Below are 12,378 nucleotides of genomic sequence, written 5' to 3'. Positions count from 1 at the left end.
TGACAGACTCCCCAACCCTCAAGTCGTCCAGAAATTTACTCTGATTTTTTTGTTGTTAAAACCCAGGAAGGAAGGCTGCAGGGTTTCCAGGATGGGACCATTCTCTACTCCCTCAGGGCAGCTTGCATGCAGGACATTAACCAAGGACACTAACCTGGGTAGTGGGGACCCGGCCAGGAGAGCAGGCCTTCCCGTGTTAGCAACGGACAGCCAGCCCTGAGCCCAGGAGACCAGGCCTCACGGAGCAACAGGCGACCACAAGCAGCCCCTGTCCTCACCTTTCCACCTCTCCAAAGAGAGAGGGCTTCTTCACATGCACAGACATCACATGCATGAAACAAGGGAGACTCCAGGGCTGGCCCCGGGCATCACGACCTCACCCAGCCACAGAAGGTGCTTGCTTCTGAAGCAGATTCCTGGGCCACCCTAGAACTTTTCCATCAGATCTCCAGTGGGGCCTGAAGACGCGCATTTTGTAAGAGCTCCCCAGGCATTGTGATGCATACCAAAGTCCAAAAGCTGCTGTTCCAATGAGAAGAAAATTGACCAGTATAAAGGCTGCCCCACTGGATACTAGGTATGTGAAACCAATTACTTCTGCACTTCTAACTCTGGAAACAGAAACTGGCCTATTCTACCAACAGCTGCTTTGAAGCAGCTATTCTAAATCACCAGTTTACAGGTCTGATGGATCACCTGGGAAGCTCTAAATATACTGATCCTGGAGTCTTACCCCTAAGGATTGATTAATTGGTATGAGTTGCAGTATAAGACTGCATAGGTCTAGGATCTTAATATGGTAATTCTAACATGCAGGCAAGTCTGAGAACTACTGCTCTAACTTACCCTTCCCACCCAGTTCACTAATGCAGATTCCAAATACCACAAGCACCCAGAAGAGCCTTTACCTACCAGAGGCTCGGCCTGAGAGGTCATGGGCGAAGAAGGAAATAGACAGTGTGGTTCACATTGCAAGACTGGGATTTCTGAGGCTCGGAATCTGGTCAGAGAATTCATCCTAAAAGACCCAAGTCTCTGTCTCCCAGAAGTTGTAGGTGACTTGCTGACCGGGCATCCGTGTCCTCAGTGTGTATGAGTCAAAAGAACAAGGCTGCAAAGAGGTCCCCAAGTTCTCTTTACCCAATTTTTATTCCAGCTCCACCATTTACCAGCTCTGCAACCTCAGCAAGTCAGGTAACCTCGTCAAGTCCCACTTCCCTCCTCTCTATAATGGGAATATCATTATTTAACACTTGCTCACTGCATCCTCACAACTGTATATGCAAAGCATTTACCATTGTTGCTGGCACACAGTGAAAGCTCCACCCGTCTTAGCTGATGATAAAATAAGTCCTTCTCTGTTGCTTCATTCTTTTCCTTTTTGCCTTTATAGGGGCTTGGATCCTTGGTGCTATTCTGCTGATCTCAGATACTCTTCTAGGGCCCCCCTCTTCTTGCCAAGCTTGCCCACCTCTTTGCTCTTGAATTTGCTACCTAACTTCTCTGAGCCTCAGTTTCATCTCCAAAGTGGGGGTATAAAGAAATACTACTCCTGCATTTACTTTAAAAACCAACGAGCTAACCTACGTAGAGTGCCAAACACAAGACCTGCCACAGGATCACTCAAAAAAAAAAAAAAAGGATACTAGAGAAGGTGAAGAATGGTGGCTTCTCCCCCCTTGAATCAAGGTTCAGCCAACTCCATCTGCTCTGGCAGCCAAAGGGAAGGAAAGGTGTCTCCTAAAGGCTCTCGGGGAGCTGAAAATTCCAAATGTGGGGCCAGGGGAAGAGGCAGCCTTGCCTGCCTGCCACCCCTCCTGGGGTGATGCTGAAGAATGCTGACTCCAGCCTGGGCCCCTCTCACAGCTCCCCATCCTCCTCCCTCCATTTAGCTCTGGCAATCCAATTCCCTTTCTTCCACCTGGAAATCGATGTTTAATTAACACATTATTGGAAAAATAAACACAGTCTTTATGGGACTGCAATGAAGCTAATGCAGCTCAGCTTGGGGGCCACAGACCATCCCACGAGTGAGAGAAATCCTCTACTCCTATTCCCTGCTTCTCAACCAAGAAAAAAATTCCCCCTTCTCCCTGGAGTCCTCCAGCCAGGGAATCCCAGCTTCCCGCCACTGTGTATCCTCCCTTCCAGTCTCTAGGCAGAGCGATCACCTGTCCCATCTTATCCTTGGTCCTCAGACACTGATACAGGAAAGGAAGGGAACCAGGTGTCATTGCATATATCACAGCTTCCCAGGTGGCTCAGATGGTAAAGAATCTGCCTGCAATGCAGGAGACCCAGGTTTAATCCCTAGGTGGGGAAGATCCCCTGGAGAAGGAAATGACAAACCACTCCAGTATTCTTGCCTGGAGAATTCCCTGGACAGAGGAGCCTGGTGGGCTACAGTCCATGGGGTAGCAAAGAGTTGGACATGACTAAGTGACTAACAGACATCTGACATGATTACAGAAGGAGGTACCTCCTTCGGGACTTCTGCAAGGTGTGGATGGGCCCATCTCCCCTTCCCTCCAGACCAGAACCAGCACTCATCCAGCTGAGAGTTCAGCGGCTGTCTTCCCCTGGCTGGAGGAGGGAGAAGACCCAGGGGTGGCTGAGCAGGACATGGGCCCCAGATGCCCTCTTCAGCCCCCAGACTCAGGGGCTGATCTGAACACCTGAATTTCCTCCTCTGCCTCCCTTTTCAGACCTTCCAGCTCTCACCGCTTCTGCTCCAGGGTTCAGCATAGCAGGCAGGGCAAGGACTCCGAAACAGTAGGAATTCTGGGGTCAGATCCAAGCTTGGGTCAGAGGTCTGCGACTTCTCCCTGTGTGGTCCTAGACAAGCTATTTAACCCTCCTGATCAACAGCCTCCTTGTCAGACAAAAGAGGACACCACCCATTACAGGAAATACGGCAGACCACGATGCTCTGCCAAGAGCAAGTGCTAGCCGATTGTCCACTCGCCAGAATCTCCCACTGGGGGCCAGCCCCACTGCCAGGGCCAGGACGAGTGTGGCCCATCAGGGATCAGGGCCCCAGAGCAAAGCAGAGCCAGACAGGGTGCAGGTTCTCTGCCTTCTGCCCACCCACCACCATCATACATCAAACAACACAGCCTCCCTCCTCAGCTCCCTCTTCTGACCAAGGTAACTGAGTCACCACAGGAAACAGAGTCTCTCAAGGGCCATCAGAAAGACCCCCAGCAGCCTCCCGTCCCTAAGCCTAACATGCCACTGAGCGGCAGCAGCATCTTCAGCAAGTCCCAGGTTTGTGATCCAACAGCCCAGCAAGCAGGTCAGCTCCCAGACTCAAGTTCTCAGACATGGAGGGGTGGGTGGGTGGACCAGAGGACTGGCCCACAGACGTGCTGTGACCCAGTGTGAATATCAGAGCATCGGAGGCAGGTCATTGGGTTTGAACGTGATCTCATCACTTCCTTCCTGCATGACCTTGCCCGTGTTATTTAACTTCTTCAGGGCTCAGTTTCCTTGTTTGTCTTACCAAAATGTCAAGAGTACCCATCTTACAATGTGGTGGAAAGGTTAACTGGGACAATGCATGTCAAGTGCTTAGCATAGTAACTGGCAAACAGCCAGGACTCAAACGCTGGCTAGCAGAAAGAGTTGCAGTAAGGGAGTTAGGTTAGTAGTTGTCGTGTTGGTAGCAGGAGTAGTCAGGAGATTAAGGTCTTAATTCTTTAGAAATTGGGGACAAGAGGAAGTGCCTCTGGGGGAAGGCTCTTCTCCCAGGCACCTTCTTGCCCTAATATTTGATTTCCCTTTCTGGCACACCTTTTCTCTATCTCAAGAACAGAAAGTGGGTGATGTCATCCCAAAGAAGGATGACCGTATATTTTATCATCCAAACCAGGACACTTTTGAGAGCTAATAATTACACTAGGACCAAGCCCTAAATGGGCCTTTCTCTACAAACCAGAGCAACTGGTCACCCCATCTCAAAGTCACACAAAAACAGCTTCCCATCCCGTCTCAAGGTCCTGGCAAAGGTAAGGCTTCCCAGCTTCTCAGAGTCTACTTTGCTCTGGTCTCCCACTCCCCAGCCCCAAAATACACAAACAGAGAGACAGACAGACAGACACACACTCACACACGCAGGCCTAGGACGTCTAACCTCTTCCTGAGTCGAGGTCAAGTCCAAGCCTAGGATTGGAGCACAGGGACTAATAAGAGCCCTTCCCCTTATTCCATGACCTCACACTCTCCAGCCAGCCTCTGGAAACGAAGATGAAACACAGCAAGGCTAGTGTCTGTGCCCACACCTCACTTTCTTGAGAAGGAAGGGCTTAGGCAGTCTGGGAGAAGGTGACAAGCTGCCGGGTCTTCGGATCCAGACCTTGAATGGAGCCCCTGCTGCATCTGAGCATGACCGCAACAGGCAGAGCTACATGAGATTGAGGACCCGGAACACCCCCACTGGGGCCTCTTCCTCCAGCACACTCAGGGCATGACCTTGACCTGCACCCAGAGACTCTAATGACCTTGGAGAACAGCCCCTAGCCTCCCCCTACTCTCCTTCCAGCTCTGCAGGAATAGTCAGCCCCCATTAAAGGCACACCTACTCCCTCTCACTTCACAAAGCCCACCCCACTCTGTCCAAGGAAGAAGGACAACTCAGAGGGCATCTCAGGCAGCCTCCAGCACCATTCTCTTTGAGAAAGAGTCTGTGTCCCATAGACCCAGCATGATGGTATAGAAAGAACACGGCCCAGACAGCCAGAAAACCTGGATTCCAGCTTTGTCTCTCCATCAGACTTGGCATACGACTCTGGACAAGCCGCTGAATCTCTCTAGGCCTCAGGTTTCTCATCTGTGTTGGAGAGTTCTGAATGAGATAATGGCTCATCTCCCTTCTACCTCTGATAGTATAACAGAAGGCTCATAAGCTTGGGCTCTGGGATAAGAAAGATGTGAGTTCAAATCCCTGATCTGCCATTTTACCTTCTTACTTCAACTGAGTCTCAGTCTCCTCCTCTGTCAAAGGCAGGGTTTAACAGCACAGTCATCGCTCAGTATCTGTGGGGTATTGATTCCAGGATCCCTCTCAGATACCAAAATCTGCAGATGATCAAGTTTCTTACATAAAATGATGCAGCGTGGTTGGCCCTCCATCTCCGAGGATGCAGAGCCCATGAATACAGACGGCCGACTATATACTGCACTGAGCTGTGCAGAAAATTAACAGAGATACTGAATGCAAAAAAAAAGAAAGAAAGAAAGAAACTTTTACAGAACTTGGTATATATTAAGCACATCAGATATGGTAGCCATATCACTATGATTACTCTTACTACAACTTGATGACAATAACCAACTAGCATTAGTGGGACCGTGAAGAAGGCAGCGTCACTCAGCCGGGCCTGGAGAAGACCTTTCTATTGGACTTGGACATTGCACTTTGCAATCCCTCTAGCAGATCTGGACTTGCAGGCAGGGACAGCCAGAGGCAAAGTTCAGCTCTCCCAGAAGACAGGTTCCAAGCTTAGAACCCCCAACGCCAAATCCATATGGTTCTTTCTGCCAATCAACAAATATTTGCTGAGCACCTCTGACATGCCAGAAAATGTCCTAGGCACTGAGAACACTGCAACGAACCCAAAGAAACAGAGACCCTGACCTCATGGAGCCTGCTTCCAGGGGGAGACAGACAGGATTACCTTAACACCTGGTGGGTATTGGAGCGTTAGGTGGTGAGTAGTTGATGAGAATTAAAGGCAGAAAAATGGGCTGGAAAGGGGCCAGGCAATCGGGGAGGGGGTTATTTCAGACGGCCCCTTAGGCGAGGCCTCTCCAAGGAGGACTCACTGGAGCAGAGCCCTGCAGAGCCCTGCCCAGGCCCGGGACTGCCACCTGTGGCCAGCCCAGTCACACCTCGCCATCTGCAGAGCAGCCAGGGGTGCCCTCCAGGGTCAGAGCTGCGGCGAGGCTTGGCGGTCCCTCCCCCAGCAGATACGTGCTTGAGGGAGGCCGGGCCTGATGGCAGCAGGAACCCAGGCATCAGGCCTGCGAATTTCTAGGCAGTGAGCTTTGGAAGCGACGCTTCGACTTTTGCAAGGCTCCCATCTACACTCAAGGCTGATACAAGGGGAACGCAGCAGGGGGATCCCAAGAGCCTTCTCCTCTGGGTGTCTGGCCCAAGAATCCACCCCCGAGTCATCATCCTACCCCTCATTTGTCCCCTTTCTCCAGCAATGACGTAACCCTTTCTCCCTAACGGCTCAAGGTCAGCCCTGGCAAGGGAGTGTGGACATAGGAAACATCCGACAATCAACATTTTGCTCCAAGGATTTTTTTTTCTCTCTCTCTTAGGAAAAATGTTTTCCCATCTCATATATAATTGCTAATAAAGAGAGACACACCTTTAGCCAAAGGAAAAGGGAAAATGGCGTCTGGTAGTCAAGGCAGCCGGAGCCCAGGAGCCTATGGGGTGGGGGCGGGGGTGCTCAGATGCCATCCCGGAGGAGGGCGACTGCAGCTCTCTGGGGCTGCAGCCTCCGCCCACAAGGCCGAGCCGCCCAAGGGTGGCTGGTGCCCAGGAGGGCAGGGCCGATCTCTGCGCTCTGTCCGGGGCTTCTGAGGTGGCGAGGGAAACCCTCAATTTCGCCCACCTCGTCCCTTGCCCCCCCCACCCCGTCGGCATCCGCCCACCCGTCATCCACGATGATCACACCCACCCACGGGCTTGCTCCAGGGAGCCGGGCTGGCTCACGAGGCTTCCCGCCGGAGACGGAGCGCCTTCTCCCCCTCCAGTCTTCTCAACTCCCTGGAATACTCCATCGCCCTGTCTCCCCCACCGAACACCTCGGCTCTTTGCCGTCCTCCCCACGAGTGAGGGTCAGGGAGCGTCACCCCCACACCTCCCCAGAGCCAGGCGCACTGTCCGCATCCCACAAGCACACTCACGCAGCACAAACAGGCAGGCAGCCCCCCGCTCCAACCTCACGCACCATGTTGACAATCCAGGTTGTCCAATTGGAGGCACACGGGGCATTTGACAAAACACAAACACCCCTCCAGCGCCGCCCACCCCCACCCCAACCACGAGGCCACACAAAGGCCACCCAGAAATTTAAGATCAGACATCATCCGGGAGAGTGAGAGCTGGGTAGGACAAAGACATCACTCCAGCCTCTCAACGAACCACGACAACCCTGGGAGATTCTGCCGTGCCCTCTGGCTTGACACAGGCCACCGAGCAGAGCTGTGTGTTGGGGTGTGTGTGTGGGAGCATGCACATGTGTGTGTGGAGATGGGGGGGGCGGGTATCTGTGTCTCTATTGTCCAGGCATCAAGTCTCCCCAGAGGTAACCCAGTCCAGACTCCGCTTTCTCCGGGTAACCTTCCTCCAGTGTGCCGCAAACATATATTACACGGATGGTTAAATTGGATCATTATCACCGGGTGCTTATTTGGCAAAAGGGGAAAAAAAAAAAACCATTAATGTCATCTACCCCCATTCCAGTCCTCCTCCTATGACGTCCCCTCCCCCAAAGACTCTCCAACATGCTAATCCCATGAACTGCGACACACCACAGTTTTGGGGAAAGCAGGATGGCGAGAAGAAAGCAGAGGGCGGTGTAGGGAGAAGACGGGGGTACCGTGACTGCGTTTCCCGTATGAAGACTGGTGGAGAGGAGCCATGGTGGAGGTAGGGGTGGGGAGAGCCGGAAAACCAAACGGAACCAAGCCCTCGATCGCCTGAGACTGTGGGAGTGTGTGTGTGTGTGTGTGTGTTGTGTGTGTGTGTGTGTGCAAGAGCATGTGCAAAGTGCGTGTGTAGATGTGCCGACTTAGCGCTCCTATCAGAAGGCTGCATCCGTGTGGCATGTAGGAAAGGCCATCGCACCACTGTTGTGTTGCAAAAAAAAAAAAGAGCCGCAGAGCCATCAGAATCAGAATTTTCTCATCCAGGCAGAAAGGACTCCAGGAAAGGGGGGGAGGGGTAAATAGGGGTAGGGGAGAGCGGGTGTGTGCAAATGGAAGCAAGAGAATGGCAGACCTGGGGGAGGATGGAGGGGACATTGGTGGTAGGGTGGAAAAAATTGCATGCACACAGAGACACAGACACACACACACGCACAATACCCAAACACCAACCCCACCGCTCCACTGTGCATCCGAGGCTGACAACCCGTCCCCCATCCCTCTGCTGCCTCTCTGCGCCCCCAAAGCTGATGCCGATGGGTTTCCGTATCTCAGTTTTGCAGCAGTGGGCTAATTACAACCAAGCCCCCTCACCAAATTAACCCCTCCCCTCCTTCTCCTTTTTTCTCTAAAAGGCCAATTGAAGAATAATGTGTTTTTAGAGATAATGGATTTTTCCCCCCTAGGAGGGAGAGAAAGGGGGATACAGGACAGAAATTCTGCCAACCGGTGACTTTCGAGCTCACCTCTGTCTCTCCTCGTGTCCCCATTTGCTGTAGCATCTCATCTACCATTTTCCAACCATCCCCTTATCCCCCACCACCCAAAAGAAAAGACCTTCCTACCATGCACATCGACAAATACATCAACCGCCACCCAATCTCAGTAGCCGATCTCAAAACCCCAAGCCTCAAACCACCTCGATACATCCTTTCCCTTATATAAGCAGCAAATCATCAACATATTCAGTAGAAACGCAGCATTAAAATCAACCAGAAAAGGAGGCCAGCCCTCCGTCAACCCCCTAATAATGAATAACAGGGAGCTACCAGAGAAGCAAAGACGTAGTTGTCTCTCAAAATCCAGAATCCCTTTGATTTCTGGCCCCCCTCATCTTAGGAAGCAATTTTGGAAAATTATTATTTCACTAGAAAGGGCCGGAAAGCTCCAGAAAAGGGCATTCGCACAGTCCAGTTGTTTAAAAAAAGAAAAAATTAACCCAGCCCTGTTGCTCACTTTAATAGCGAACTTCCAGCGTCCAGCCTTTTCCCCCTCTTCCAGAAGGAAGACTGACTCGCCAGATGAACCCCAGGCTGCAGAAAATGGGCCAAGAGCCCTTACTCTCCACTCCCCAACCAAGGGGGGAAAAAAATCAAACAATAGGAATGTCTCTGCACAACCAGCACCCATTTGAAATATCGTTCGCCCCAATATGACTTAGGCAGATTAAGCCAGAAGATTAAAAAAAAAAAAGAAAAACCAGCCTTGCTATGTCTCTCCCTCTCTCCCCTCTATCCTTCAGCCACGTACCCAGTAGCCCTTAGGTAAACTTGCCCATCATAACCAGCAGGACCATTTTAACTTGAAAGGCGACGCAGAAGCCCTTGGACGACGAAGGGAGGCTCTACCCAGAACGGCAAATTCATAAAGGGCTAGTTCTTCGGGCTCCCCAGACCTAACCTCCAGGTGCCCCCAGATAGACTATCCTGGGTACTAAGTCACCCAGCGCACTGGGAGTTCAAATTTCCATTGGAACCTTCATCACAAAGGCAAACGGTCATCTGACCCCCGAAACTACACAATCCCCCAGGTGTGACAAGGAGCTTTGCTCTCCCTCCAGGGCCATCTACAGGACCCAGGGCAAAGGAAGAATTAAGAATGTTAGGGTGGATCATGGGGGTAAAAGCAAACCATCTCCCCAAGCGGGAATGACCGGAGCAAGACGGAAAATGACCGTTCCCCTTTTCCCAGTTCTCCTAGTTGGTCTGACTCTGTCTTGCTCCATCCTAACCTAGCTCTCTCTGGGTGATCTCTGACCTTTGTATTTAAAGAAAAAAAATTTTTTTTTTAATAATGATCAGGGAAGAGGAATCCTACTTTACCTAAACCCCAGTAATGGTAATCAAAAATATAATTTTCTCACTGCATGACGATATTTCTACATCCAAATCCAAAGAAGAATGCATTTAATGGAGGAAGGGAGAAATTTATTTTTTTAACAAGTAATCACAGGGTAAGTCACCTGCAAAGCAGGCGAGCCCATAGGTTGGTATTACATCACTGGCCTAGGAAGGGATAGGAGGTGGGGGGGAAGCAGATTTTTTTTCCCTTGTCATCAGGATGATGTTTCTAGAGCAGCTAAGTTTTCTGGTTAAAAGAGAGAGAGGGAAAGACCTAAAACTCTGGGAACAACACAATGCCTAGTAAAAAATACATCGAACCAAGCTTTAAGGTCACTGAGAGCTTGCAAAACCCACAGTGCTTACACAGAGTGGAAGTTTTCAGGCAAGCCTGCTACTAAATCATTAATATAAACAAATGGAAGGCAGAGGAGGAAGATTCCCTTGTAACTGATCCAAACAGGAGTGCGCGCGCACACACACACACACACACACACACACACTCCCTATTTCACCTTCTGTGAGTATGCCCACCTCCACAACAAAATAACAGGACTCCAGCCTGAATCTTCATACTCAAGATCTACCTCCTCACACCCCTTCCAAAAAATATCTCACACACACACACACACACACACACACACACCCTTCAATTCCTCAACAGCTAGGGAAATCCCTGTCTCAATTCAATTTTGTCTTCTTGTGATCCTCAGAGCTTCCCTTCTTTTCTTTCTCATTTGATCTAGCCCCTTCCCCAGAAAATAATAATAATGGGGGGGGGAGGTGGTCATAAAATGCAAAAAAAAAAAAAAGTACCTGCCCAAAATGAGGTGATAGGTACACATCATTTCAGACTAACAATCCATGCAAATAGAAGAAAGACTTTTCAAAAGATTAAAAATCTAAAACATTCTCTGACTTTTTCAACATCTGGAGCCAAAAGACCCAACTTCTAGGAGAAACTGAAGGAAAAGAAAGGCAGTTGAAAAGCCATTCCCATGGTCAGCCAAGGCTCTCCGATCCAGCCTTCAAAAAAAAAAATCTAGGTTGGTCGCTCCCAACTGAAAACTTCTACCCTCTCAGGAGCAACCTCTTCCCCAGAACGAACAAGAAGCTTGAGTTGTTTCACACCCTGCCTGCCTTCCTCTCCCCCGCAGATCTTACCTTTCCAGTTGGACAGAAGATTTGGGGTCTGTCTGTCTGTCTGTCTGATGTTTAATCAACTGAGTTTGCTGGGTATGTTTCCTCTTTGGAGAGGCTCAAATTCCGGAATATTTCTGTCTCCTTTTTTCTTTCTCTCTCTCTCTTTCTGGGAGGGAGTGGTGGGGAAGAAGGGAGTGGGTGTTGGAGGTGCAAAAAGCAGGTCCTTGGTGGCTGGAGATGCTGGCGGCTGCGAGAGGGGAGGACACGCTCGCCTCTCCCTCTCAGTGAGTTGCATGCAGGAGGAGATGTGTAGGGCTGCTCTCTGAGCCTGAGACTGCCGGAGGAGCCCAGGAATTTCACGCACTCCAGAGCCGGCCCCTCCCTCTCCTACACAGACCCCAGCATTTAAAGAGACAGGCGGGCTGCCTGGTTCCGGGCTCCACCACCTCCTCCCCGACTGTTTCGCAAACAGCTGAGATCTCATCAGGGAGGGGCACTCTGCAGCCCCCCTGCAACGGGAAGGCCGTGTCAGGAGCTCATGTCTCCGCTCATCCCAGCCTAGGAAGGTTCTTCACTAGAGCTGGAGCGAGAATTGAAGACAAAAATCCCCGTCTATGGCTTAATCTCCATTTACAGCTTCAGCAGACTAAGCCACTTCCTCACTGCTGAAGATGGACGTGTCTCACTGCAGATTGAGGGAGTGGAGAAGACCCTGACCCACCAGTGTGCCTCAGTTTCCCCCAAGCAGTTGCTCTTCCTTGCAAAGTCACGGCAACCTCTGTGCTTCTGATGGGGGTTAGGGCTATAAGTAGGACACCAAGCCATTCCTCCTGCAAGCCCTCTTAAAGCTTGCTTAGGACAAGGCATAGAGTGAGGGACAGGGGACAGAGAAAGGAAGGGGATCAATGGGGCTTCCCCCCTCTTCAAGGGCTGCTGCTGGCAAGGCAGACAGAGGCACAGCCCACCCCGTCCTCAGGGGCAGCAAGCTAAGAGAGAGGGGGGCAAGAAGAATCAGGCTTGGTGGTAGGTCAGGAGGGTGGCTCCCTCTAGCATCCTGAACTCAAAGCCTAGACATTTCCACAGCACTCCCATGCCCTTCAGTATCCATCACCAGTTTTGCCAAACTAGGCCATGTCTGTGGCAACATTTCCCCAGTCGAGCCTAAACGAGAGATGACGGTCGGTGGCCCCAGACACAAGGTTTCGTTCATCATCAGGCCCTGGTACCCGGCAGTGGAATAATAGCTGCCCGCCTCTTCTCCAGCCTCCCCTTTCTAAGGTCTGCACAGTGCATGGTCCTTCAGGCTAGCACCAATGGCCAGAATAGACGCTAGAGCTGTTGACCACTCACCACGTGCCAATCCATAGGTCATCTCATTGAGTCCAGGGAGGTTGGTGCCCGTTGACTGTTGAGGTCCATCTTACAGTTGAGGAAATCAAAGATTTAGAGAGGG

General features: G+C 51.1%; 1 protein-coding gene across 10 annotated transcripts in view; it reads right to left on the bottom strand.

Annotated features, from left to right (window-relative positions):
* LOC129621864 (neurexin-3-like) overlaps positions 1-11,258 on the bottom strand; it is a 300,739-nt gene extending 289,481 nt beyond the window's left edge. For all 10 annotated transcript variants that reach the window (XM_055538781.1, XM_055538783.1, XM_055538780.1 and 7 more), the window contains exon 1: positions 10,947-11,258. The gene's annotated coding sequence lies outside the window, so the exon portion shown is untranslated. The remainder of the gene's footprint in view (positions 1-10,946) is intronic.
* Between the last annotated feature and the right edge of the window lie 1,120 nt (positions 11,259-12,378).

The sequence above is a fragment of the Bubalus kerabau genome, chromosome 10, assembly GCF_029407905.1.
Source record: "Bubalus kerabau isolate K-KA32 ecotype Philippines breed swamp buffalo chromosome 10, PCC_UOA_SB_1v2, whole genome shotgun sequence".
In the NCBI taxonomy this organism is placed as follows: Eukaryota; Metazoa; Chordata; class Mammalia; order Artiodactyla; family Bovidae; genus Bubalus; species Bubalus kerabau.
The sequence above is the reverse complement of the archived record's forward strand: the minus strand, read 5'-3'. Positions and strand labels throughout refer to the sequence as shown.